The 27539-nt window shown below is 47.7% G+C and overlaps 1 protein-coding gene across 14 annotated transcripts in view; it reads left to right on the top strand.

Annotated features, from left to right (window-relative positions):
- The window catches only part of HMG20A (high mobility group 20A), a 51064-nt gene that overhangs the window by 462 nt on the left and 23063 nt on the right, over positions 1 to 27539 (top strand). For 9 of the 14 annotated variants that reach the window (XM_077264087.1, XM_077264093.1, XM_077264101.1 and 6 more), the window contains exon 2: positions 13076 to 13106. The gene's annotated coding sequence lies outside the window, so the exon portion shown is untranslated. Of the gene's footprint in view, positions 1 to 13075; positions 13107 to 14655; positions 14738 to 17526; positions 17615 to 26956; positions 26995 to 27539 lie in introns of those variants that run through there. The other 5 variants (XM_077264095.1, XM_077264099.1, XM_077264091.1 and 2 more) reach the window with 3 other exon arrangements.

Below are 27539 nucleotides of genomic sequence, written 5' to 3'. Positions count from 1 at the left end.
CGTGTGTGTGAGTGAGGCGTGCAGATACCGGGGCGGAGTATTGCAATGGAGGCGCCTGATGTTCCATTCATGGCCATGTACTCCGCTCTTTGTCCTCCCTTTATGGACATGTCCGTAGGCCTTGTCAGTGCTGTGTCCCAGGGTTGGAGATGTGAACATGTGACGTCAGAGCCTGTGGATGACGTGTTCCTGCTCAGCCCTGAGGTCACGAGTCCCCATAGTGTTCCCCAGGGTGTGCAGCTAGTGAGGCCCTCCTGGCGTCATGTACCTGTGGGCCCTGTACACATTAGGCTGATAGGTGATAGCTGACAGTCTGGGGCCTCTGCCATAGTGTTCCCCAGGGTGTGCAGCTAGTGAGGCCCTCCTGGCTTCATGTATCTGTGGGCCCTGTACACATTAGACTGTTAGGTGATGGCTGACAGTCTGGGGCCTCTGCCATAGTGTTCCCCAGGGTGTGCAGCTAGTGAGGCCCTCCTGGCTTCATGTACCTGTGGGCCCTGTACACCTTAGGCTGATAGGTGATGGCTGACAGTCTGGGGCCTCTGCCATAGTGTCCCCAGGGTGTGCAGCTAGTGAGGCCCTCCTGGCTTCATGTACCTGTGGGCCCTGTACACCTTAGGCTGATAGGTGATGGCTGACAGTCTGGGGCCTCTGCCATAGTGTTCCCCAGGGTGTGCAGCTAGTGAGGCCCTCCTGGCTTCATGTACCTGTGGGCCCTGTACACCTTAGGCTGATAGGTGATGGCTGACAGTCTGGGGCCTCTGCCATAGTGTTCCCCAGGGTGTGCAGCTAGTGAGGCCCTCCTGGCTTCATGTACCTGTGGGACCTGTACACCTTAGACTGATAGGTGATGGCTGACAGTCTGGGGCCTCTGCCATAGTGTTCCCCAGGGTGTGCAGCTAGTGAGGCCCTCCTGGCTTCATCTACCTGTGGGCCCTGTACACCTTAGGCTGATAGGTGATGGCTGACAGTCTGGGGCCTCTGCCATAGTGTTCCCCAGGGTGTGCAGCTAGTGAGGCCCTCCTGGCGTCATGTACCTGTGGGCCCTGTACACATTAGGCTGATAGGTGATGGCTGACAGTCTGGGGCCTCTGCCATAGTGTCCCCAGGGTGTGCAGCTAGTGAGGCCCTCCCGGCTTCATGTACCTGTGGGCCCTGTACACATTAGGCTGATAGGTGATGGCTGACAGTCTGGGGCCTCTGCCATAGTGTTCCCCAGGGTGTGCAGCTAGTGAGGCCCTCCTGGCGTCATGTACCTGTGGGCCCTGTACACATTAGGCTGATAGGTGATAGCTGACAGTCTGGGGCCTCTGCCATAGTGTTCCCCAGGGTGTGCAGCTAGTGAGGCCCTCCTGGCTTCATGTATCTGTGGGCCCTGTACACATTAGACTGTTAGGTGATGGCTGACAGTCTGGGGCCTCTGCCATAGTGTTCCCCAGGGTGTGCAGCTAGTGAGGCCCTCCTGGCTTCATGTACCTGTGGGCCCTGTACACCTTAGGCTGATAGGTGATGGCTGACAGTCTGGGGCCTCTGCCATAGTGTCCCCAGGGTGTGCAGCTAGTGAGGCCCTCCTGGCTTCATGTACCTGTGGGCCCTGTACACCTTAGGCTGATAGGTGATGGCTGACAGTCTGGGGCCTCTGCCATAGTGTTCCCCAGGGTGTGCAGCTAGTGAGGCCCTCCTGGCTTCATGTACCTGTGGGCCCTGTACACCTTAGGCTGATAGGTGATGGCTGACAGTCTGGGGCCTCTGCCATAGTGTTCCCCAGGGTGTGCAGCTAGTGAGGCCCTCCTGGCTTCATGTACCTGTGGGACCTGTACACCTTAGACTGATAGGTGATGGCTGACAGTCTGGGGCCTCTGCCATAGTGTTCCCCAGGGTGTGCAGCTAGTGAGGCCCTCCTGGCTTCATCTACCTGTGGGCCCTGTACACCTTAGGCTGATAGGTGATGGCTGACAGTCTGGGGCCTCTGCCATAGTGTTCCCCAGGGTGTGCAGCTAGTGAGGCCCTCCTGGCGTCATGTACCTGTGGGCCCTGTACACATTAGGCTGATAGGTGATGGCTGACAGTCTGGGGCCTCTGCCATAGTGTCCCCAGGGTGTGCAGCTAGTGAGGCCCTCCCGGCTTCATGTACCTGTGGGCCCTGTACACATTAGGCTGATAGGTGATGGCTGACAGTCTGGGGCCTCTGCCATAGTGTTCCCCAGGGTGTGCAGCTAGTGAGGCCCTCCTGGCGTCATGTACCTGTGGGCCCTGTACACATTAGGCTGATAGGTGATGGCTGACAGTCTGGGGCCTCTGCCATAGTGTCCCCAGGGTGTGCAGCTAGTGAGGCCCTCCCGGCTTCATGTACCTGTGGGCCCTGTACACATTAGGCTGATAGGTGATGGCTGACAGTCTGGGGCCTCTGCCATAGTGTCCCCAGGGTGTGCAGCTAGTGAGGCCCTCCCGGCTTCATGTACCTGTGGGCCCTGTACACATTAGGCTGATAGGTGATGGCTGACAGTCTGGGGCCTCTGCCATAGGGTTCCCCAGGGTGTGCAGCTAGTGAGGCCCTCCCGGCTTCATGTACCTGTGGGCCCTGTACACATTAGGCTGATAGGTGATGGCTGACAGTCTGGGGCCTCTGCCATAGTGTTCCCCAGGGTGTGCAGCTAGTGAGGCCCTCCTGGCTTCATGTACCTGTGGGACCTGTACACATTAGACTGTTAGGTGATGGCTGACAGTCTGGGGCCTCTGCCATAGTGTTCCCCAGGGTGTGCAGCTAGTGAGGCCCTCCTGGCTTCATGTACCTGTGGGCCCTGTACACATTAGGCTGATAGGTGATGGCTGACAGTCTGGGGCCTCTGCCATAGTGTCCCCAGGGTGAGCAGCTAGTGAGGCCCTCCTGGTGTCATGTACCTGTGGGCCCTGTACACATTAGGCTGATAGGTGATGGCTGACAGTCTGGGGCCTCTGCCATAGTGTTCCCCAGGGTGTGCAGCTAGTGAGGCCCTCCTGGCGTCATGTACCTGTGGGCCCTGTACACATTAGGCTAATAGGTGATGGCTGACAGTCTGGGGCCTCTGCCATAGTGTTCCCCAGGGTGTGCAGCTAGTGAGGCCCTCCTGGCTTCATGTACCTGTGGGCCCTGTACACCTTAGGCTGATAGGTGATGGCTGACAGTCTGGGGCCTCTGCCATAGTGTTCCCCAGGGTGTGCAGCTAGTGAGGCCCTCCTGGCTTCATGTACCTGTGGGCCCTGTACACATTAGGCTGATAGGTGATGGCTGACAGTCTGGGGCCTCTGCCATAGTGTTCCCCAGGGTGTGCAGCTAGTGAGGCCCTCCTGGCTTCATGTACCTGTGGGACCTGTACACATTAGACTGTTAGGTGATGGCTGACAGTCTGGGGCCTCTGCCATAGTGTCCCCAGGGTGTGCAGCTAGTGAGGCCCTCCTGGCTTCATGTACCTGTGGGCCCTGTACACCTTAGGCTGATAGGTGATGGCTAACAGTCTGGGGCCTCTGCCATAGTGTCCCCAGGGTGTGCAGCTAGTGAGGCCCTCCTGGCTTCATGTATCTGTGGGCCCTGTACACCTTAGGCTGATAGGTGATGGCTGACAGTCTGGGGCCTCTGCCATAGGGTTCCCCAGGGTGTGCAGCTAGTGAGGCCCTCCTGGCTTCATGTACCTGTGGGACCTGTACACATTAGACTGTTAGGTGATGGCTGACAGTCTGGGGCCTCTGCCATAGTGTCCCCAGGGTGTGCAGCTAGTGAGGCCCTCCTGGCTTCATGTACCTGTGGGACCTGTACACATTAGACTGTTAGGTGATGGCTGACAGTCTGGGGCCTCTGCCATAGTGTCCCCAGGGTGTGCAGCTAGTGAGGCCCTCCTGGCTTCATGTACCTGTGGGCCCTGTACACATTAGGCTGATAGGTGATGGCTGACAGTCTGGGGCCTCTGCCATAGTGTTCCCCAGGGTGTGCAGCTAGTGAGGCCCTCCTGGCTTCATGTACCTGTGGGACCTGTACACATTAGACTGTTAGGTGATGGCTGACAGTCTGGGGCCTCTGCCATAGTGCCCCCAGGGTGTGCAGCTAGTGAGGCCCTCCTGGCTTCATGTACCTGTGGGCCCTGTACACCTTAGACTGTTAGGTGATGGCTGACAGTCTGGGGCCTCTGCCATAGGGTTCCCCAGGGTGTGCAGCTAGTGAGGCCCTCCTGGCTTCATGTACCTGTGGGACCTGTACACATTAGACTGTTAGGTGATGGCTGACAGTCTGGGGCCTCTGCCATAGTGTCCCCAGGGTGTGCAGCTAGTGAGGCCCTCCTGGCTTCATGTACCTGTGGGCCCTGTACACCTTAGACTGTTAGGTGATGGCTGACAGTCTGGGGCCTCTGCCATAGGGTTCCCCAGGGTGTGCAGCTAGTGAGGCCCTCCTGGCTTCATGTACCTGTGGGACCTGTACACATTAGACTGTTAGGTGATGGCTGACAGTCTGGGGCCTCTGCCATAGGGTTCCCCAGGGTGTGCAGCTAGTGAGGCCCTCCTGGCTTCATGTACCTGTGGGCCCTGTACACCTTAGGTGGTTAGGTGATGGCTGACAGTCTGGGGCCTCTGCCATAGTGTTCCCCAGGGTGTGCAGCTAATGAGGCTCTCCTGGCTTCATGTACCTGTGGGCCCTGTACACCTCAGACTGATAGGTGATGGCTGACAGTCTGGGGCCTCTGCCATAGTTTTCCCCAGGGTGTGCAGCTAGTGAGGCCCTCCTGGCTTCATGTACCTGTGGGCCCTGTACACCTTAGACTGATAGGTGATGGCTGACAGTCTGGGGCCTCTGTCATAGTTTTCCCCAGGGTGTGCAGGCTAGTGAGGCCCTCCTGGCTTCATGTACCTGTGGGCCCTGTACACCTTAGACTGATAGGTGATGGCTGACAGTCTGGGGCCTCTGAGGACAGGAGAATGCGGCATGTTGCTCCTCAGGCCCTTCCTGTTCTCTAAGGCTACGCTCCCACCATGAGTATTCAGTGTCTTTGATATTGAAGATCTTCTGCACCTACAGTATTAGCTAAATTATTTGTGTGTTTTTTTTTCTTTTTTCTTGCATTCTCTCGTTTTTAGTATTTCATGTTTTTGATACTTCCTGGTACTTTGGCTTTTAAAAATGTCATTGATTGTCATGTGGGGTTTATATACGTTGCTTGTGAATTTCCACAGCAGAAACATACTAGAAGCACATATGCGTTTTTTATCCTGAAGACTTTCTGCCTCTAATGCAAGTCTATAGAAAAATCTGCACACAACTCGGTGTACCTACCATAGGAATTGACATGTTGTAGAATTGGAAGGCGCCACACGTCAGTTTATGCTGAGTAGAGTTGAGTGCATTTGCTTGGGTCAGGGCTTATTCTACAAGCTATAGCGCTTACCAAATAGGCTGCAGAGGGAACCCGGATACATGGGGCGCGCCGGCCGATCAGCTGTCTGGCACCGCAGCTGCATGTGTCCCGGCTGTGTGACAGCACATGCATGGAGAGCCTGTGTGTTGGGCTCTCCATGCATGTACTGTGACACATGCAGCTGCTGCGCTGATCAGCCAGAGCGCTCCAGGTATCCGGGTTCCTTCTGCAGCTTATTTGGTAAGCGATATAGCTTGTAGAATAAGCCCTGACCCAAGCAAATGCACTCAACTCTAATGCTGAGTGTAATTTCTATAAATCCCATTAGACAGTGAAATACACTGCATCAAAAACATTCCAAAAAAGTCATCATGGGAACCTAACCTGAGCCATGAGTTGCCACCTCCAGAAATGTGTGGTACATCTTTCATAGACCATCCAGTTCCTCTGTTAGGGAGAGGACAGTGGCGTAACTAGAGTTAAATGAGCCCCAGTGCAAAATGTGGACCTGACGTCAGCTGCTGGCCTCTGATTGGCCGGCAGCATGTATTGCAACACAGACCTGGCAAGTATTTGCACCGCATGATGCTTCAGCTGAATGTGTGTCCGAGGACGCACATCCAGTTGAGGTTTGCACTGGTGTCGGCGGGACCCTCACCCAAACAGGCCCAGTCACGACCTCTGCAACCGCGATGGTTACTCCCCTGGGAAAGGAACATATTTCTGAAAAACCCTTCTAGGCCTCATCTTGACACTCGTGCTTTTTCATGTACACAAACGTATGCGTGTCACTAGTGTTTTGGCTCTGACTTTCATCAGTGTCCGTTATAATCAGTGGTATTCAAATATGGGGAAAAAATGGCAAATCTTCTGTCCATTGCAATGTTAATCACAGACAGCACACTGCGTGTTCCTGATGTCATCCATGTGCTGTCTGGGATTTTCCATAGACTTGTGTGGGGAATATTTTCCATGACTGATTAAAAACAGACTCGTCTCCATGATTTTTTTTTTTTTTTGGGGAGGGGGACACAGTCAGCAAAATAAGATGGACATGTGAACAGCTCCATAGAATATAATTGTAGAGAAATGGAAGTTCACCGGCACAAGCATCCAGGATCCACTAAAATTATTTCTTTATTGGAAAAAACCTAAAATAGAAACCTCAGGACCTGACGCGTTTCTGGTGTATGAAAAATCCTTATTTATAGGATAACTAAGGTGAAACATGCAAAGGCCGAACACAAAGGCAATAGAACCAGTGGGAATTCTGGCTACTCTGGGCCTGCGAAACATTTTACTTTAACGCATAAAGGCGATATTCCTAGTCTGGTCATCTTTGGAATCGAAAAAGTAAACCAGTCCATTCGGGGAGGCCGCTGGCATTTAGGGAAGCCTTCAGGATATTGACTCTGGAAAACAAATACTCCCATGGCGTGAATTTTAGAAACGACCTGTTTCTAAACAGTTTGTGCTATTTCTCTTTATTTAGAATAGATAATGTCCTTATTGGATACTGTCATCTTAGACATGTATAGCACATCCACTGGGCACACCAGAAATGTCAGATGCAAGTCCCACCTCTCAGCCCAAGAACAGGAACCTGTCTTACATTTCTATGGTTTGAGAGGTGGGTGCCTTCTCATTCACAGTGGTGTTAGATGGGGCTCCATTCTGAAGAAAGATGCTGGGACCTATGTGACAATTATGGCACATTCACAGGATATACTGTAAATGAGATTAGAATAACCTCTTAAGGGAGTCTGTAAGGCGATTTTATCACTGAAACTAGAGGTATGACTGTGTGGGTCTTTGTACTCTAATGGAAATAATACCAGCCTTCTAACGATTCAATGTACCAGCGCTGAGGAAATCAAGCAAATGTACGACCTATTACTAGTGATGAGCGAATGTGCTCGGATAAGGTGTTATCTGAGCATGCTAACAGAGTGACTTCAGCGTGCTCAAATGATATATTCAAGTCTTGCGGCTGCTCGACATCTTGTTATGCAATCCCTACATGTGTTGCGGCTGTCGAGCAGCCACAAGACATGCAGCCGCTGGGACTGGAAGATACAGGTCCTTCTCAAAAAATTAGCATATAGTGTTAAATTTCATTATTTACCATAATGTAATGATTACAATTAAACTTTCATATATTATAGATTCATTATCCACCAACTGAAATTTGTCAGGTCTTTTATTGTTTTAATACTGATGATTTTGGCCTACAACTCCTGATAACCCAAAAAACCTGTCTCAATAAATTAGCATATCAAGAAAAGGTTCTCTAAACGACCTATTACCCTAATCTTCTGAATCAACTAATTAACTCTAAACACATGCAAAAGATACCTGAGGCTTTTAAAAACTCCCTGCCTGGTTCATTACTCAAAACCCCCATCATGGGTAAGACTAGCAACCTGACAGATGTCAAGAAGGCCATCATTGACACCCTCAAGCAAGAGGGTAAGACCCAGAAAGAAATTTCTCAACAAATAGGCTGTTCCCAGAGTGCTGTATCAAGGCACCTCAATGGTAAGTCTGTTGGAAGGAAACAATGTGGCAGAAAACGCTGTACAACGAGAAGAGGTGACCGGACCCTGAGGAAGATTGTGGAGAAGGACCGATTCCAGACCTTGGGGAACCTGAGGAAGCAGTGGACTGAGTCTGGTGTGGAAACATCCAGAGCCACCGTGCACAGGCGTGTGCAGGAAATGGGCTACAGGTGCCGCATTCCCCAGGTAAAGCCACTTTTGAACCATAAACAGCGGCAGAAGCGCCTGACCTGGGCTACAGAGAAGCAGCACTGGACTGTTGCTAAGTGGTCCCAAGTACTTTTTTCTGATGAAAGCAAATTTTGCATGTCATTCGGAAATCAAGGTGCCAGAGTCTGGAGGAAGACTGGGGAGAAGGAAATGCCAAAATGCCTGAAGTCCAGTGTCAAGTACCCACAGTCAGTGATGGTGTGGGGTGCTATGTCAGCTGCTGGTGTTGGTCCACTGTGTTTCATCAAGGGCAGGGTCAATGCAGCTAGCTATCAGGAGATTTTGGAGCACTTCATGCTTCCATCGGCTGAAATGCTTTATGGAGATGAAGATTTCATTTTTCAGCACGACCTGGCACCTGCTCACAGTGCCAAAACCACTGGTAAATGGTTTACTGACCATGGTATTACTGTGCTCAATTGGCCAGCCAACTCTCCTGACCTGAACCCCATAGAGAATCTGTGGGATATTGTGAAGAGAAAGTTGAGAGACGCAAGACCCAACACTCTGGATGAGCTTAAGGCCGCTATTGAAGCATCCTGGGCCTCCATAACATCTCAGCAGTGTCACAGGCTGATTGCCTCCATGCCACGCCGCATTGAAGCAGTCATTTCTGCCAAAGGATTCCCGACAAAGTATTGAGTGCATAACTGAACATTATTATTTGATGGTTTTTTTGTTTGTTATTAAAAAAAACTTTTATTTGATTGGACGGGTGAAATATGCTAATTTATTGAGACAGGTTTTTTGGGTTATCAGGAGTTGTAGGCCAAAATCATCAGTATTAAAACAATAAAAGACCTGACAAATTTCAGTTGGTGGATAATGAATCTATAATATATGAAAGTTTAATTGTAATCATTACATTATGGTAAATAATGAAATTTAACACTATATGCTAATTTTTTGAGAAGGACCTGTATTATTCAAGCACGCCGAAGAGTCTGTTGGCACACAAGCATGATCTGATAACACCTTGTCCTATAACACCTTATCCGAGCACGTTCACGCATCATTACCTATTACTTCAAAAGTGGCATAATTTTTATTGTTGTACTCGGACCTTTGGAGCTATAAAACGAATTTCAGTAGTAAAATTGTCCTCACAGGCTCCTTTTTAAGGCTGTGTGCTCACTATGATTTTTTTTGGTGTGTTTTTGACTCTGTCTATTTCCACTGATTGAAGAAACTCAGATTATTAGGGTACGTGCCCAGGATCAGGAACTGCAGCGGGTTTGAGGCTGTGTATTGCAGCGTCAAACCTGCAGTGGCCAGATGTTACCGCATAGTGGATGGGATTTCAAGAAATCTCATGTCCACTGTGCGTCCAGACTGCTGCGGCTCACCTGCAGAGACGAACATGCATCTCTTCTTTACAGACCGCAGCACGACTATTTCTCCGCAAGAGAGTTTCCATCAATAGAATGTATTGGACGCTGTAAATCTGCACGGTTCAGTGATCACATGTAGATTTACCTGTGTTCAGTAAAACTCAGCATTGTGGACGCAGTGAACATACCCTGCGTCCAAAGCGCTGCTAGTTCTGGATCGTGGGCACCCGGCCTTACAGTTCCAGCAGAGTGGATGGGCTTTATAGAAATCTCCTGCACACTGCTCTTCTTTTTTGACTCATCATAAACTGCCCTGCGGTGCATGTTTCCAATCCACAGCATGTCATCTTCTCTTACAGATACGCAGAGTTTTATATGCAGATTTTTATTTTTTTTTTCCCATAGATTTGCATTAGATGCAGAAAGTCCGCAGGTAAAAAAATACACATTTTTAGTGGTTTTCCGCAGCAGAAACTCATCAAAAATGCATGTAATCCACACATGACTGTATCAATAAAGTTGTCAAAGCCGAATACCAAAAACAAGGGAGATTTGTTTAACCCCTTAGTGACCGAGCCAATTTGGTACTTAATGACCGAGCCAATTGTTAGGGTATGTGCACACGTTGTGGATTTTGCTGCGGATTTTTCCGCAGCGGATTTGGAAAATCCGCAGTGCAAAACCACTGGTTTTCACTGCGGATTTTCACTCGGTTTCTTCTGCGGATTCCACTGCGGGTTTTCAACTGCACTTTCCTATTGGTGCAGGTTGAAAACCGCTGCGGAATTTGCAGAAAGAAGTGACTACTTCTTTGTTTCCGCGCGGAATTTTCCGCAGCATGTGCACTGCGGTTTTTGTTTTCCATAGGTTAACATTGTACTGTACACCGCATGGAAAACTGCTGCGGATCCGCAGCGTCAAATCCGCTGCGGGTCCGCAGCAAAAACCGCAACGTGTGCACATAGCCTTACAATTCTGACCACTGTCACTTTGAGGTTATAACTCTGGAACGCTTTAACAGATCCTGCTGATTCTGAGACTGTTTTTTCGTGACATATTGTACTTCATGTTAGTGGTAACATTTCTTCGATATTACTTGTGATTATTTATGAAAAAAATGGAAATATGGCGAAAATGTTTAAAATTTTGCAATTTTCAAACCAAAAATAGTTAATAAATAACATTTCCCACATGTCTACTTTACATCAGCACAATTTTGGAAACAAAATTTTTTTTTTGTTAGGGAGTTATAAGGGTTAAAAGTTGACATTTTTACAACACCATTTTTTTTAGGGACCACATCACATTTGAAGTCATTTTGAGGGATCTATATGATAGAAAATAACCAAGTGTGACACCATTCTAAAAACTGCACCCCTCAAGGTGCTCAAAACCACATTCAAGAAGTTTATTAACCCTTTACGTGCTTCACAGGAACTGAAACAATGTGGAAGGAAAAAATGAACATTTAACTTTTTTTGCAAACATTTTACTTCAGAACCATTTTTTTTTTTTATTTTCACAAGTGTAAAAACAGAAATTTAACCATAAATTTTGTTGTGCAATTTCTCCTTAATACGCTAATGCCCCATATGTGGTGGGGGTAAACCACTGTTTGGGTGCACCACAGAGCTTGGAAGAGAAGGAGCGCCGTTTGACTTGCAGAATTGGCTGGAATTGAGATAGGACGCCATGTCGTGTTTGGAGAGCCCCCTGATGTGCCTAAACAGTGGAAACCCCCCACAAGTGACCCCATTTTGAAAACTAGACCCCTTAAGGAACTTATCTAGATTTGTGGTGAGCACTTTAAACCCCCAAGTGCTTCACAGAAATTTATAAAGTAGAGCCGTGAAAATAAAAAATCTCATTTGTTTACACAAAAATGATCTTTTCGCCCACAAATTCTTATTTTCACAAGGGTAACAGGAGACACTGGACCCCAAAATCTGTTGACCAGTTTGTCCTGAGTATGCTGATACCCCATATATGTGGGGGGGCACTGTTTGGGCACCCATCGGGGCTCAGAAGGGAAGGAGCGCCGCTTGGAATGCAGACTTTGATGGGATGGTCTGCGGGCGTCATGTTGCATTTGCAGAGCTCCTGATGTACCTAAACAGTAGAAACCCCCCACAAGTGACCCCATTTTGGAAACTAGACCCCCCAAGGAGCTTATCTAGATGTGTGGTGAGAACTTTGAATGCCCAAGTGCTTCACAGAAGTTTATAATGCAGAGTTGTGAAAATAAAAAAAAAAAAATTTTTCCACAAAAAAGATTTTTTTAGCCCCCAAGTTTATTTTCACAAGGGTAACGGGATAAATTGAACAACTTTTGGGGTCCAATTTCTCCTGAGTACGTTGATGCCCCATATGTGGGGGTAAACCACTGTTTGGGCGCACGGCAGAGCTCAGAAGGGAGGGAGCACCATTTGACTTTTTGAGCGCAAAATTGGCTGTGGCGTTTAGAGACCCCCTGATGTACCTAAACAGTGGAAACCCCCCAATTCTCCAACCGTTACGCCAACACACCCCTAACCCAACCCGATCCATAATCCTAATCACAACCCTAACCCCAAAACAACCATAACCCTAAATCAAACACACCCCTAATCCTAATCTCAACCCTAACCTCAAAACTAATCCTAATCCCAATACACCCCTAATCCCAAACGTAACCCTAATGCCAACCCTAATCCTAACCCTAATCCCAACTCTAACCCTAACTTTAGCCCTAACCCTAATTTTAGCCCCAACTCCTCTAGCTGCCGGCAGATCATGGCGGGCGCACTGCGTATGCACCCGCCATTTTCTTTCCGGATAAAGAAGCCAGCGGGCAGGGGGGGACGCAGGAGGACCCAGGGACACCGGTAAGTATAACAGGGTCCCCGAATCCCCCTATTTCTCTGTCCTCTGATGTACGATCACATCAGAGGACAGAGAATTACACATCGCTTTTTTTTTTTTTTTTTTGCTGCGGTCGCCGGTAAACAGTTAATTACCAGCGATCTCAAAACAGGGCTCGGTAAAAACCGACCCCGATCATGTACTTTGGGGTCTCGGCTACCCCGGCTATCCCCTCGGGGACCCCATTTCTCTGTCCTCTGATGTGCGATCACATCGGAGGACAGAGAAATTTAATGGTAAATCGCGGGGGGTTTTTGTGACCGCCGGTAAACGGTTAATTACCGGCGATCGCAACTCGGGGGGTCGGTAAAAAACCCCCGAATCATGTTCTTGGGTCTTGGCTACCCCCGGCAACCGAGACCCCAGAGAAAATCCGACTCTGGAGGACGCTATTCATTTTTTCCACAGCGCCGTTAACGGTGCTGTGGTTTAAGTACCCTTAACTGCTGCCGTTAAAAGGTGTATCGGCGGTCGTTAAGGGGTTAAAACATGGTAGAGCAACAAGAGACAAACGCATGTGAAAAAGTAAGTAACCTAATTTATTATGGGTCCAAAAATGGTGTATAAAATCTGCAACATCAAAAGCTCATTGGGGGAACGGAGCCTAAATGTAAATGTTTTGAAAATGAGAAAGCTGTCAGATAAACGCTGGTGGATTCATTAACTAACCCTTGATCATTTCTCTGTACCTCAGGTTGGGTGTAAAGAAGAGGTGATTGCACAAGGTAAGGCTGATGTCTAGTGTCAGAGTGTAGAACTTCAGCTGGTCCAAATCTTTATTCATTTACCGTATATACTCGAGTATAAGCCGACCCCCCCCCCCTAATTTTGTCACAAAAAACTGGGAAAACTTATTGACTCGAGTATAAGCCTAGAGTAGGAAATGCAGCAGCTACCGGTGAATTTCAAAAATAAAAATAGATGCTCCATACCGTTCATTATTGCCCCATAGATGCTCCATATAAAGCTGTGCCACATATAATGCTCTGCACCGTTCATTATGGCTTCATAGATGCTCCATATAAAGCTGTGCCATATATAATGCTCTGCACCGTTCATTATGGCCCCATAGATGCTCCATATAATGCTCTGCACCGTTCATTATGGCCCCATAGATGCTCTGCACCGTTCATTATGGTCCCATAGATGCTCCACATAAAGCTGTGCCATATATAATGCTCTGCACCGTTCATTATGGCCCCATAGATAGCTGTGCCGTATATAATCCTCTGCACCGTTGATTATTGCCCCATAGATACTCCATATAAAGCTGCAATATATAATGCTGCTGCAAAAAAAAAAAAAAAATCACATGCTCACCTCTCTTCGCTCAGGACGCCGGCGCTTTCAATATTTACCTGCTCCTCGTGCGGCTCCGTCTCCAGCACTGACGCTCAGCAGAGGGCGCGCACTGACTACGTCACCACGCTCTCTGACCTGAGCGTCACAGCCAGAGGACGCTGATGACTGAGCCGCATCGGAACGAGGAGCGGTAAATATCGTGCAGCGCTCCCTTCCCCGTATACTTACCTGCTCCTGGCGCGGTCCCTGCTTCTTCCACCGCTGCATCTTCTTCCTGTATTGAGCAGTCACGTTACCGCTCATTGCAGTCATGAATATGCGGCTCCACCTCTATTGGAGGTAGCCGCATATTCATGACTGTAATGAGCGGTACCATGTGATCGCTCGGTACAGGAAGAAGATGCAGCGCTGGCAGAAGCAGGGACCTCACCGGGAGTAGGTGAGTATAACTAGACAGCCCCCGCTCCCCCTCCCCTGCCGACCCGCGGGTATGACTCGCGTATAAGCCGAGAGGGGGACTTTCAGCCCCAAAAAATGGGCTGAAAATCTCGGCTTATACTCGAGTATATACGGTACTTTATTCTTACTTTTTTTTTGTTATCTGTAATGGAGTGTATTTATCTGGCTGCTTTCACACTGTATTCTTCAAGGCATTTTATATGTGTTTTTTGGTTAAAAACACGGAGCCGGATGGTAAGTCTATGGCAGTCCAGAAGTAGTTAACGGCTAAAGTACAGCATGAAGTACACTACATATAGGAGGTGATTCATCAAAGCTTTTGCATCAAAAACTGGTTTAAAATGCTGTGGTGGGGGGAAATGTAGTTGTGCAAAATAGTTTCTGATGTTTTCTGCCAGTTTCAGACCGTGCTGCCAAAATGGGAGTACCAGAGGAAAAGCCAGTATGGGGCATGGCTACGCTTGCTTGTCCAATTTTACAAAAGTGATAGCTTTTTCTTTTACAACAGAAATGCTACCTCTTCACTATGACTGGTGTATGAATCGGGCCAATAAAATGGTTTGTTTTGTGGCATCATTTTCAGCACACAGCGTGGGTATGGCTTTTTGTAGTGTCGTTTTTTTTTTGTTTTTTTTTCCTCTCATAGGCTTCTCTATGTGCAAATGACACAGTCGTCCTGTTCCTGCAGCTGAAAAACACCCCCATAGCATGATGCTGCCACCACCATACTTCACTGTTGGGATTGTATTGGGCAGGTGATGAGCAGTGCCTGTTTTTTTTCCACACATACCGCTTACAATTATCACCAGAAAGGTCTTTCTTCATCTCTTTAGACCAGAGAATCTTATTTCTCATAGACTGGGAATAGGGTTGATCGAATAGCTTTGGATAAAAGCTTATCCGAATAGCTATAGAACTTCCTGAATAGCTGCCTCGGTAACCTGGATGCCTGGAGCGATCCTGATAATCAGCTGTTCGGCACCGTTTCTGCATGTGTCCTGGCTGTGTGACAGGTACAACGAACAAATTTCATAGCAATGCAGTAATTCTACTACATAGGAGCGATCTCAGCATTGCACCTGATCAGGCTATTGAAGTATGTCAAAAGTAAAAAAAAAAGTTTCAAAAATTGACAATCTTTTTTTTTTTTTTTTACCCCTTAGATAAAAAATAACCTAGACGTGTTTGGTGTCTATAAACTTGTAATGGCAGGTCAGTTTGAGCATTTAGTGAACCTAGCAAAAAAGCCAATCAAAACAAATGTGGGATTGCACTTTTTGCAATTTCACCGCACTTGGAATTTTTTTCCCGTTTTCTAGTACATGACATGCTAAAACCAATGATGTAATTCAAAAGTACAACTTGTCCCGTAAAAAATAAGCCCTCACATGGCCATATTGACGGGAAAATAAAAAAGTTATGGCTCTGGGAAGGAAGGGAGCGAAAAATGAAAACGCAAAACCGAAAAAAGCTGGGGTCATGAAGGGGTTAAACACTTACTGGTGTACATGAAACCTACAGTGTTCAGAAGCATCCATCAGGAAGGGCCATTTCATGGTAATGACAGCTGCGCCACTATTTCATCTGACTCAGGAAATGGCGATATGCCGGAAACAAGGAGGATAACTACCATCGAGGTACATCTATGTGTATGAACACCTTTGTTTATATCTGTGGTAGACAATGAGGCCTTCTCGATCACTTTAGTGTTGAACATCCCCACCTCCATGACTGTAATAACTCTGCATTGGACAGATTATGATTTGTTGACTTAGAGTATCATCAATCATATTTGTCAAACTATATAATAGACCTGGCAGACACTAGCCAAGACAAGGAGCTAGCTTCAAATGTTAAAATCTAGTGTCTCTCCCTCTCTCTCATCGCTGACAGCATTAAACTCCTCGTCTCGTGGACAGAGGCTTTCATATAATGCCAAAGGTCCTGATCCGACCACTAGGCTAGTGCCATGTATTGATACTGGAGAAATGAGGAAATCTGACTATTGGCGATGAGGTCACTGTTGTAACTACTGGGATATGGGAACCCCCAGTTTGCCAATGCTAGATTTTAACATTTGGAGCTAGCTCCTTGGCTAGTGTCTGCGAGGTCTATTACACTGTTTGACAAATATGATTGATGTTACTCTAAGTCAATAACTCATAATCTTTCATGGGGGTGGGGATGGTCAACCTGGTGGGAGGTTGTTCGACACTGAAGTGATTGAGACCTTCCTTGGTGGTGGTTATCCTCCTTGTTTCCGGCATATCGCCATTTCCTGAGTCAGCTGAAATACTGCTGAAATACTAGCACAGCTGTCATTACCATGAAATGGTCCTTGCTGATGGATGCTTGTGAACACTCTAGACACAAGTGTTTAACCTTTCACTGACCTAACCGAAGTGACTGCCTCAGCTTTGCAGTTATGAAATCGATCGTTATCAATCTCTGTAGACGGTCTCCAGGAAGACGCAGGAATCTTCCATAATTTCCATGTCTAAAGATAATACGTCCTATCTGACAAAACTGTACAGTGCTTAGAGTAAACAGACTCAACAGTTATAAAATGCAATGGATTTTTAAAGTGGTAGATAGTGTTGAATAAATCTGTCAAGTCTAAAGGCTCCCATAACCAGACCAACGTCAAATCCGCCGATAGTCTGTCTACATCCCCCCCCCCCCCCTCCAACATACAGGTGCTTCTCACAAAATTAGAATTTCTCCATTGCCTCATTGGGGGACACAGACCATGGGTGTTATGCTGCTGCCACTAGGAGGCTGACACTACCGTATTTTTCAGACTATAAGGCTAGTTTCACACTAGCGTTTACCTGATCTGCGGCAGGCTGCGGACTTCCTCCGTGAAGCCCCGCCTTCGGCTGAACCTCCGCCGCTAGCTCCGCCTACTTCTGCATGCGACCTCCGTACCTATCTTTAACCCCTTCACCCTCAAGGGTGGTTTGCACGTTAATGACCAGGCCAATTTTTACAATTCTGACCACTGTCCCTTTATGAGGTTATAACTCTGGAAAGCTTCAACGGATCTTGGCGATTCTGACATTGTTTTCTCATGACATATTGTACTTCATGATAGTGGTAAAATTTCTTCGCTATAACTTGCGTTTATTTGTGGAAAAAAAATGAATATTTGGCGAAAAATTTTGAAAATTTCGCAATTTTCCAACTTTGAATTTTTATGCCCTTAAATCACAGACATATGTCACGCAAAATACTTAAGTAACATTTTCCACATGTCTACTTTACATCAGCACAATTTTGGAACCAAATTTTTATTTTTTTTTTTGTTAGGGAGTTATAAGGGTTAAAAGTTGACCAGAAATTTCTCAATTTTACAACACCATTTTTTTTTTTTTTTTTTTTTAGGGACCATCTCATTTGAAGTCATTTTGAGGGGTCTATATGATAGAAAATACCCAAGTGTGACATCATTCTAAAAACTGCACCCCTCAAGGTACTCAAAACCACTTTCAAGAAGTTTATTAACCCTTCAGGTGTTTCACAGGAATTTTTGGAATGTTTAAATAAAAATGAACATTTAACTTTTTTACACAAAAAATTTATTTCAGCTCCAATTTGTTTTATTTTACCAAGGGTAACAGGGGAAAATGGACCCCAAAAGTTGTTGTACAATTTGTCCTGAGTGCGCTGATACCCCATATGTGGGGGTAAACCACTGTTTGGGCGCATGGCAGAGCTCGGAAGGAAAGGAGCGCCATTTGACTTTTCAATGCAAAATTGACTGGAATTGAGATGGGACGCCATGTTGCATTTGGAGAGCCCCTGATGTGCCTAAACATTGAAACCCCCCACAAGTGACACCATTTTGGAAAGTAGACCCCTTAAGGAACTTATCTAGATGTGTGGTGAGCACTTTGACCCAACAAGTGCTTCACAAGTTTATAATGCAGAGCCGTAAAAATAAAAAATCATATTTTTTCACAAAAATGATCATTTCCAGGACGTCCTCCTGACAGCACCCTGGAGGACGTCCTCCTCCCCTTGCTGGGACAGGAACCACACGAGTTTAAAAGGTCATGTCCCACCCCAATCCTCAGTGTTTTTCCTGTCCCTGCAAGGAAGGGACGCACGAGTGAAAGCTGCGCAAGGCTTACTGGAGCTCAGGGGGATCCTGTGGCTTGCCAATACCCTTCCCCCTGTCAAGAGGCTCAGGGCAGAAACCCTCCGGAGGGGGGTCCCTCTGCTCCAAAGACCAGGAGTGGGCGAGACTCCTGGTGGCAGCCGCTCCTCCCGGTGGGAGGCTCTTGGCTGCGGACGCCATCCACGCTGTGTACGGCTTCCAGGAGCAGCGTGGTATCCAGCACGGCGTCTCCAGGCGGAAGTTCCCAGGAACGCGTCACTTCCGGTCTGTCGGCATCCGTTACCGTCACTTCCGGTAACGCTGCATGTGAAGGGGAGAGCGTGCGTTCCAGGGTGGATCGCATATCGGCTGAAGTGCTCCTGATCCGGCGCTGTGAGCTGCGGGGACCTGCTACCCTCATCATGGAAGCAAGTATGCCTGTCGAGGAGGGGGTAAGTGCGCATAGCGCGGACTCCCCTACCCGCTCGCAGGAGCAGGCTTACCCCAGTGCTTATGCCTATCTTATGTCATTTAAGCATAAGGGAACCCCTTCTGGCTCCTCTGGTCAAGCTAAGAAATCCGGCAAGGCCTCGGGAAAATCTGCTAGATGCCCTGTTTGTAATACGAAGCTCCCGGATTCCCATGGGAAAACCTTGTGTGCAGATTGTACATCTAAGGTCATGAGGGACGAACAACCTGCACTGTTGTCCGAGATGAGATCCCTTATACGAGAAGAAGTACAGGCTTCTTTGTCTACTATGGTGCAGAAATCCAGCACTAGTCCCAGCCGCAAGAGGGCCAGACGGAAGCGAGATTTAAGAGAGCCAGAGTTTACTTCTGAAGACAAGTCTGACTCAGAAGACTTCGTCTCTGAAGAAGAGGGCGAGCTTCCGTCAGGAAGCCAGGACCACCAAAGGAAATATCTCTTCCAGGCAGAAGAGACTAATGATCTTGTGCAGGCGGTGCGATGCACCATGCAGATAGAAGAGACACCTAAGCCACAATCCAGACAGGACCTGATGTTCGGGGGACTTATGTCACGTCAGCAGACAGTGTTCCAGGTTAGCGAGCATAATAAGGCCATGATACTGGAGGAGTGGAAAGAGGCGGAATGCCGGCTGGTGTTATCTAAAGACTTCAAAGCTCGTCTACCGTTCGAGCCTGAGGACGTAAAACTATGGGAAGAAATTCCCAAGGTTGACGTCCCGGTGGCGAAAGTGGCTAAAAAAACAGCCATACCATTTGAGGACTCGTCAACCCTGCGCGATCCCATGGATAGGAAAACCGACATACTTTTAAAAAGAGCCTGGGAATCTTCCGCGGCTCTAATAAAGACCAACATAGCAGCTACTTCGGTAGCTCGGTCTATGTACCTATGGATGGGTCAATTAGAAGAGCACCTGTCTAATAAGACTCCGAGGTCTGAGATCCTAAAGTCTCTCCCTATAATGAGGTCCGCCACGGCCTGTCAGTCAGATTTTCGGCTAGAAGCGGTTCTCTATCCAACGCAGCTAGGAGGGCGGTCTGGCTGAGATCCTGGTCGGGGGATATTGCTTCTAAATCAAAACTATGTTCAATTCCCTTCTCCGGAGCACGGGTATTCGGTCCCCCCCTAGATACTATTCTAGAGTCAGCTTCCGATAAAAAGAAGGGGTTTCCGGAGGAAAAACTTTGGAAACCTCAGTCCTTTCGGAGGGGATTCCCCTTCCGGAGACAGTCTGATACTAGAGGAGGTAGATCCCATAGAGGATCCTATAGGGGTTCCCGTAACCAGGGCAATAGAAACCGAAGTTTCTTCTTCAGTCCCTCCTCAAAATCTAAGACACAATGACGTCACACTTATAGGGGGAAGGCTCCGTCACTTCGCGCACAATTGGGCCCGAATCACCCAAAACCAGTGGGTCCTCCGGACTGTGTCAGAGGGCTATCGTATCGAGCTTTACTCCCCTCCGCCAGACAGATTTATCATGCCTACGGTAATAACGCGAGACTCCCCTATGATGATAGACCTAATGGATATGCTCTCCTCAGAGGTCATAGTGCCAGTACCGCCACTAGAAGTAGGCCAGGGTCATTACTCCTCCCTTTTTTCATAGCAAAACCATCCGGCGAATCTCGCACTATAATAAATCTGAAACCTCTGAATGCCTGGGTAACGTACAAGAGGTTCCGCATGGAGTCTATTCGATCGGCAATCCTCCTCATAGATCAGAATGCCGTGATGTGCACTCTCGACCTGAAGAGTGCCTATTATCAGGTTCCCGTCCACCCCTCATCTCAGAAGCTTCTGAGGTTTGCGGTAGTTCTGCCATCCGGGACCTGTCACTACCAGTTCCAGTGCCTTCCGTTCGGACTTGCTTCAGCACCTCGTATCTTTACAAAGTTGGTATCGGAGATTGTCGCTTTCCTAAGAAATCAGGGGATCATAATAATCCCATATCTCGACGACTTCCTTCTAGTGGCAAGAACGCCAGAGATTCTTTCACACCACAGGAACCAAACCATCTCGCTGATGGAAGAGTTAGGATGGGTCATAAATTGGCGAAAATCCGACTTAACCCCAGAACACAGGAAGACCTTTCTGGGAGTATGTCTGGACTCAACAAACAGAATATCCCTCCTACCCGAGTCCAAGCTGGAGGCAATACAGTGCCAAATCTGGCTCCTATTAAGGCACAGGGTGTCAATAAGGACGGCCATGAGAGTCCTCGGCCTAATGACGGCCTGCATTCCGTGTGTAAGATGGGCTCAGTTCCATTCAAGACCACTGCAGAAATTAATCCTTTCCAAATGGGACCGGCGTCTGTCTTCTCTGGACAGTACTTTAAGGCTACCTCTTCTGGTAAGAAGGTCTCTCCTCTGGTGGACAGAGCCAGAAAAGTTAAAAGGAGTGTTATGGTCTGCCGAACCCTACGTAGTAGTTACTACAGACGCCAGCGGCTGGGGAGCTCACTTAGAAGACAGGTTCCTTCAGGGGAGATGGCCGGAGGACGTTATCCACAGCTCCTCCAACTTCAAAGAGCTGTACGCTGTTTGGGAAGCTTTGCGAAGGAACCAACACATCCTGAAGAATCGCCATGTCAGGATAATGTCCGACAATGTGACAACAGTCTCTTTCCTGAAGCATCAGGGAGGCGCAAGACACCATCCGCTTCAGGAATTGGCCGGGCGAATATTTCGGTGGGCAGAAACATCAGTCCTATCCATTTCGGCAATTCACCTGGAAGGCTCCCAGAACGTCATAGCAGACTACCTCAGCAGGAAAAGTGTTTGCAACGGAATGGGAACTCAACCAGGATATCTTCCAGGAGTTATGTCTACGCTGGGGAACTCCCTGTATAGACCTATTCGCAAGCAGGAGAAATTCAAAGGTCTCAAGATTCTTCTCACTGAACCCTCGGGATTTTCCGGAAGGAATAGACTCTCTCAGCCAGGTTTGGACGGAACCTCTCTCGTATGCATTCCCTCCTCTGGCTTTAGTCCCGGCTGTTCTCAGAAAGCTCAAGGAGGATTGAGCTCGTGTCATATTGATTGTTCCATACTGGCCAAGAAGGAGTTGGTTCTCCCTTCTACTAGAGCTGGCGATCGAGAATCCAGTAGAGCTTCTTCTCAGAGCGGATGTAATCCACCAGGGTCCGGTACTTCACCCAGACCCAGAGAAGCTCCATCTCTCGGCATGGATCCTGAAGGGCTCATCTTGAAGGCAAGGGGTCTGTCGAGCCGAGTAATAACTACTATCAAGTCCAGTAGGAAGCCTGTTACATCAGCAATTTACCTGAAGATCTGGAGGCGATTCTGTCTGGAAGGTGGCAGGTCTGAGGTTGCGGCAGGCACTCCCGACTTACCCAGAATCCTAGACTTCCTTCAGGCTGGGTTTGACAAAGGTCCTTCAAGGCACCTTGAAAGTGCAAATCTCGGCACTTGGCTCCTTTCTTGACTATCCCCTAGCGTCTCACCCGTGGATAGTTAGATTTATCAGAGCCACACAAAGGTTACGCCCCACTATTAGACATTTATCGCCTTCTTGGGACCTTAATCTGGTCCTCAGTTTCCTCTGTAAAGACCTCTATGCTTCTACTGATAATATGCCCATTTCGGTCCTCACGCGTAAAACGGCATTTCTAGTAGCAATTACCACGGCTAAAAGGGTGGGGGAAATTCAGGCCCTGTGCACTAGGGACCCATACCTCCAGGTTAGAGAGGATTGTATAATTCTTAAACTGCACCCCTCTTTTATTCCAAAAGTAGGAACAATTAAATAGAAATCAGGAGATCGTGTTGCCATCCTTCTGCAATAACCCTGCTAATGCTAAAGAAAAGGCTCTACATTCGCTGGATGTCAGGCAGGCAGTCCTTGACTACCTGGCAGCCACCAGTTCATGGCGCATTGACCCAAACTTATTCATTCTGTATGGGGGAAAGAATAGGGGTAAGAAGGCCTCTATCGCGCAGTGGATCACGTCTGTGATCTCGGAGGCCTACCAGTCAGAGGGGGTCTCTCCTCCAGAGGGTCTCCATGCACATTCTACTCGAGGGATAGCTACTTCTTGGGCAGAGAGGGCAGGTGCCTCTCTAGAACAGATCTGTAAGGCCGCGACATGGGCTAGTGCCAACACCTTTTGTAAACACTATAAACTTCATGTTTTATCTGGTCAACATACTGTGTTTGGGAGAAAAGTTCTCCAAGCGGTAATCCCACCCTGAGGGGGTGCTTTAGTACACTCCAGGGTGCTGTCAGGAGGACGTCCTGGAAAATGGGTATTAAGCTTACCGTTAATGATGTTTCCAGGAGTCCATCCTGACAGCACGGGTAGTTCCCTCCCTGTAATATCTATATCATGTATGAAACAGGTTCCTAACGTATGATGTAATATGTTTTGGATACAATGTAATATGTTCATTACCATTAAACAGTTTTCTCTGCATATCCTTGTAGCGGTTCTTGTTACAACACTGAGGATTGGGGTGGGACATGACCTTTTAAACTCGTGTGGTTCCTGTCCCAGCAAGAGGAGGAGGACGTCCTCCAGGGTGCTGTCAGGATGGACTCCTGGAAACATCATTAACGGTAAGCTTAATACCTATTTTTGCCCCCAATTTTTTATTTTCCCAAGGGTAAGAGAAGAAATTGGACCCCAAAAATTGTTGTGCATTTTGTCCTGAGTACGCTGATACCCCATATGTGGGGGTAAACCACTGTTTGGGCGCATGGCAGAGCTCGGAAGGGAAGGAGCGCCATTTGACTTTTCAATGCAAAATTGACTGGAATTGAGATGGGATGCCATGTTGCGTTTGGAGAGCCCCTGATGTGCCTAAACATTAAAAACCCCCACAAGTGACACCATTTTGGAAAGTAGCCCCCCTAAGGAACTTATCTAGATGTGTTGTGAGAACTTTGAACCCCCAAGTGTTTCACTACAGTTTATAACGCAGAGCCGTGAAAATAAAAATTCCTTTTTTTTTTCACAAAAATGATTTTTTAGCCCCCAGTTTTGTATTTTCACAAGGGTATCAGGATAAATTGGACTCCAAAAGATGTTGTACAGTTTGTCCTGAGTACGCTGATGCCCCATATGTGGGGGGAACCACTGTTTGGGCGCATGACAGAGCTCGGAAGGGAAGGAGCGCCATTTGGAATGCAGACTTAAATGGATTGGTCTGCAGGCGTCACGTTACATTTGCAGAGCCCCTGACGTACCCAAACAGTACAAACCCCCCACAACTGACCCCATATTGGAAACTAGACCTCCCAAGGAACTTATCTAGATGTGTTGTGAGAACTTTGAACCCCCAAGTGTTTTACTACAGTTTACAACGCAGAGCCGTGAAAATAAAAAATCTTTTTTTTTTCCCCACAACTTATTTTTTAGCCCCCAGTTTTGTATTTTCCCAAGGGTAACAGGAGAAATTGGACCCCAAAAGATGTTGTCCAATTTGTCCTGAGTACGCCGATACCCCATATGTTGGGGTAAACCCCTGTTTGGGCACACGGGAGAGCTCTGAAGGGAAGGAGCACTGTTTTACTTTTTCAACGCAGAATTGGCTGGAATTGAGATCGGATGCCATGTCCCGTTTGGAGAGCCCCTGATGTGCCTGAACAGTGGAAACTCCCCAATTCTACCTGAAACCCTAATCCCAACGGTAACCCTAACCACACCTCTAACCCAGACACACCCAACCCTATTCCCAACCGTAAATGTAATCCAAACCCTAACTTTAGCCCCAACCCTAGCCCTAACCCTAGCCCTAATGGAAAAATGGAAATAAATACATTTTTTTTATTTTTCCCTAACTAAGGGGGTGATGAAGGGGGGGTTGATTTACTTTTATAGCAGGTTATTTAGCGGATTTTTATGATTGGCAGCGGTCACACACTGAAAGACGCTTTTTATTGCAAAAAATATTTTTTGCGTTACCACATTCTGAGAGCTGTAATTTTTCCATATTTGAGTCATGTGAGGTCTTGTTTTTTGCGGGACGAGTTGACGTTTTTATTGGTAACATTTTCGGGCACGTGACATTTTTTGATCGCTTTTTATTCCGATTTTTGTGAGGCAGAATGATCAAAAACCAGCTATTCATGAATTTCTTTTGGGGGAGGCGTTTATACCGTTCCGCGTTTGGTAAAATTGATTTAAGCAGTTTTATTCGTCGGGTCAGTACGATTACAGCGATTATCTCATTTATATCATTTTTTAATGTTTTGGCGCTTTTATAAAATAATTATTTTTGCATCGCTTTATTCTCAGGACTAACTTTTTTATTTTATTGCTGATGATGCTGTATGGCTGTTTTTTGCGGGACAAGATGATGTTTTCAGCGGTACCATGGTTATTTATATCTGTCTTTTTGATCGCGTGTTATTCCACTTTTTGTTCCGCGGTATGGTAATAAAGCGTTGTTTTTTGTCTCGTGTTTTTTTTTTTTTTTTTTTCTTACGGTGTTTACTGAAGGGGTTAACTAGTGAGGCAGTTTTATAGGTTGGGTCGTTACGGACGCGGCGATACTAAATATGTGTACTTTTATTGTTTTTTTTTGTTTGTTTTATTTAGGATTTTTTTTTTTTTTTACACATGTGGAGAATTTCTTTTTTTTTTACTTTGTCCCAGGGGGGGACATTACAGATCGGTGATCTGACAGTGTGCACAGCACTCTGTCAGATCACCGATCGGCCTCACAGCACTGCAGGCTTACCAAGCGCCTGCTCTGAGCAGGCACTCGGTAAGCCACCTCCCTCCCTGCAGGACCCGGATGCCGAGGCCATCTTGGATCCGGGACCTGCAGCGAGGAAGGAGGTAGGAGACCCTCGGAGCAACGCGATCACATCACGTTGCTCCGGGGGTCTCAGGGAAGCCCGCAGGGAGCCCCCTCCCTGCGCGATGTTTCCCTATACCGCCGGCACACCGCAATCATGTTTGATCGCGGTGTACCGGGGGTTAATGTGCCGGGGGCGGTCCGTGACCGCTCCTGGCACATAGTGCCGGATGTCAGCTGCGATATGCAGCTGACACCCGGCCGCGCTCTCCCCGTGAGCGAGGCCGATCGCGTACTATCCTGTCGGTGGTCATACGGGCCCACCCCACCTCGACAGGATAGTACGTCCTATGTCAGAAAGGGGTTAACATTAGGTACGCAGGTCGTGCGGATGCTGCCGCATGCGTCGTTTTGACGATTGCGGAAAAAAAAAAAAAAATGCTACAGGCTGCGTCCTACGCTGGTCGCCGCATCGTCAAAACGACGCATGCGGCAGCATCCGCATACAGCCGCACGACCTGCGTACCTAATGTTAAAGATAGGTACGGAGGTCGCATGCGGGCCGCATGCAGAAGTAGGCGGAGGTGTGGCCGAGGGCGTGGCTTCACGGAGGAAGTCCGCAGCCTGCCGCAGATCAGGTAAACGCTAGTGTGAAACTAGCCTAAGACGCACTTTTTTCCTCCCAAAATGTGGAGGAAATTGAGGGGTGCGTCTTATAGTCCAGATATATTGGCTGTGGTGGGGAAGTGGTATTGGAGGAGCAGCGGGTCACAGAGGCAGGATCCGACGGCTCCGGCTAACTCCTGTGCCCGCTGCTAAAGAGAAATGAATATGCACTGCATTCCACGCCCATGGGCATGGAGGGCAATGAATATTCATTTCTTTCTGGTATGATTAATTGGCCCCATCCCCTTGCTGCAATGATTGGCCCCATCCTAGTCCTGGTATCCAAGGCCCCATCAGAAAAGATTAAAAATAAACAAACCTTTACTCTTACCTTCCTCCGTTCCCTTGCAGTCGCAGCATCCTGCTCTGGTGCCAGCAGATGCTTAATGCCTTTTAAGCAGCGCATGGCAGGGACATCATGAGCTGCTCACAAGCAGAGCACAGCTGACGGAATATTCACCGCAGGAGTTCATCAGAGATCGCGGTGAGTATCCATTCCTCTTCAGTAGCGCGCACTGTCAGCCTCCTGTTTCCTGCTGCTGCCGGGGGTCAGGTATGCCGATACTTAAGAGAAATGAATATTCAATCATAAGCAAGGGGATGGTGCCAATCAATCATACCAGGAACGGGATGGGGCCAATCATACCAGAACAAGGTTTCAGCCATGCATACCAGGATGGGGATGAGGGGACCATATTTACCAGGATAGATTATCTTAAGTACAGAATTGACCACATTTTTTTTTACTTCAGTTTTTTCTTCTTTCCTAATTTCCTCCTCTAAAACCTAGGTGCGTCTTATGGTCCAGTACGTCTTATAGTCTGAAACATACGGTAAGTAATACAAAGAAATTTAGCTCCTCCTCTGCAGTATGCACCCTCTTGCTGGCTCCCAGAGAACCAGTTCATGCTAAGTGTCCGTAGGAGGCACACGGGTCTGGTCTTCAGACCAAAAATTATTTTTTATTTTAATTTTTCACTTTTTCATTTTTAATATTTTTCATCGGATGATAGGGGCAACGGATCCTTTCAAGGTTCTGATCTCCCCAAACCAACAGGTGAGAACATGGAGCCATGCCTGGGCTGATCTTAGGGGCAACGGGTCCCTTGAAGGGCACCGATCTCCCCACACCATCAATAGACAAGCACATGGAATGTCGCCTCCATGTATCCTCTTCTGCAGCCAGGCCTAATGCAGGACAACTAGCCCTGTCCTCCTGGGGGCTTGAACTCTGGATGTGTCAGAGGTCGTTCTGCCCTTCCGAGATGACATTTTATTAATAATAATATAGCACCATTAATTCCATGGTGCTTTTACATGAGAAGGGGTTACATACAAAGTTATAGATATCGTTTACAGTAAACAAATTTGCGATGAC

The sequence above is a fragment of the Ranitomeya variabilis genome, chromosome 5 (genome assembly GCF_051348905.1).
Source record: "Ranitomeya variabilis isolate aRanVar5 chromosome 5, aRanVar5.hap1, whole genome shotgun sequence".
Classification (NCBI taxonomy): Eukaryota; Metazoa; Chordata; class Amphibia; order Anura; family Dendrobatidae; genus Ranitomeya; species Ranitomeya variabilis.
The sequence above is the reverse complement of the archived record's forward strand: the minus strand, read 5'-3'. Positions and strand labels throughout refer to the sequence as shown.